Below are 1,688 nucleotides of genomic sequence, written 5' to 3'. Positions count from 1 at the left end.
GAGAACCACGACTGGCTCTGAAACAGGAACGTGCCTGCTGAGGTGGAGGGGAATGCTCCTGTGTGGCTCAGGGGCTCAGGTCACCAGGACCACGGGAGGCCTGGTGTATAGCGTCTGGGGGCCTCAGGATTGTCTTCTCACAGCGAGGCTGTGTGAAGGAAGACCCACAGAGGACCAGCTGCCCTCAGAGCCTCCTCTTACACTGCATGCTCCCTCTTGCATCCTCCTTCTTATCTTCTCTCCAATTGTCTCTCACCTTCTCCCTTTGAATAAAGAAACTTCTCTGTCCAGATTTATTTAATTAGCTGAATCACAGGATCATGAATTTTCTAAATGACCAGAATCTCTTTCCCACTGAGATGTCCCTGGGCCGGAATGTGCTGGGCTCAGGCTGGTCAAGGAGGGCATTAACTGGTAGTCCCCACAGAGGAGCAGGCATGTGGGGGGCGGGGGGGGGGGAAGCTGCCTGTCTGGGTAACGGTGGAAATTCCCATTTTCCCCCAACAATTGTGGCATCGTCACTTCTAAATCACAGGATGACTTCTCGTGACAGGACCTTCAACACGCTGCTGAGTACCAGAGCTGAGTCCATTCATTCCCCTCAGTGGATTTCATTGCTTGGTGTAGATTTCCTCATACCTGGGGTTCAGAGAGAATATCAGGGTCCAGGATTTTATTGCACACCTCCCCATATCCCTCCTCCTTTTCTACCCATCCCTGCCCCTCCCCCATGTAAAAAAATAAAAAGCCTTCTCTAAGTGTGTTGAAGGTCCTAGGCTCCCACTCGCAGCTGGACAGTGCAATCCACAAGGGGTTGGGGACACTCTGCTCCCCGTCTCCCCTTCTGTTCCAGTCTGCAGCCTGGAACACACGCCCCACGCCCCACCTTAGCCAAACTGTCACAACAAGTCATCCTGTGCATGACCAACCCTAGCTCAAAACGTGAAAGTGGTTGGGGGTCCTGGTTCCTCCCCTCAAAACACTTGGCAAAATCGCACACGATATGATTTGCTAAGTTACCTGGGAAACAGCACCCACAGCTGCAGCCTGAAGACGCCATTCCTTCCTGGCTGGGGAAGCCAAGTGGGGCTGAAAACGTCGTGGAGAGGATCCATGAACCTTGAAGCACCCGTCCTGGAAGCTGGGTGGGGAAGTGCCTGAGGCACCTCCGAGCTGGACCTGAGGGGAGCACAACGCCGCTGAAGCTGCTGCTCCCTTGGGAATCAGAATAGAGCCAGTGTCCGCTGAGATAGTGCAGGTCTGTGTGACTGCTGGGGACAGGTTCCTGATCCCAGCTGCTGTCCCCGTCTTCCAGGTACCACCCCTACAGCACTGCTGCAGCCCCCAAAACACTGAATGGGGCAGGAAGAAAGTTCCCGAAGTTAGAGAAACCCGCCCACTAGTGACCCAAACACAAAACAGAAAACCTCAGAAATCACTTTGTGGCCAAATCCTGTTTCACTTCTGAGCATTACTAAAAATGCTGAATTGTCAGATTTTCCCCCAGCCTAAATCTCTGCCGGGTGCAAGGTCAGGAGCTTAGGAACATGTCACCCCCACGCACTGTTGTCTCCTAGCAGGCTGAAGGTATTAACGGCTTTCCCAAGCCCCCGAGTTTCTGTGCGGAGGGATGAGGGGCCAGCAGACTCGCGCCATCATCCAGCAGGGTAGTCTGCCCGGGAATCTCC

The 1,688-nt window shown here is 54.0% G+C and overlaps 1 long non-coding RNA gene across 1 annotated transcript; it reads right to left on the bottom strand.

The window, feature by feature from the left end:
* Positions 1-282: 282 nt before the first annotated feature.
* On the bottom strand, positions 283-1,457 carry LOC138915318 (uncharacterized). Its single transcript, XR_011421123.1, has 2 exons — positions 1,021-1,457; positions 283-639 (listed from the first exon to the last, which is right to left on the bottom strand). It is a non-coding gene; the product is annotated as an uncharacterized lncRNA (long non-coding RNA).
* Between the last annotated feature and the right edge of the window lie 231 nt (positions 1,458-1,688).

Source organism: Equus caballus, chromosome 8, assembly GCF_041296265.1.
Source record: "Equus caballus isolate H_3958 breed thoroughbred chromosome 8, TB-T2T, whole genome shotgun sequence".
Classification (NCBI taxonomy): Eukaryota; Metazoa; Chordata; class Mammalia; order Perissodactyla; family Equidae; genus Equus; species Equus caballus.
This window is presented reverse-complemented; position numbering and strand designations above follow the sequence as displayed.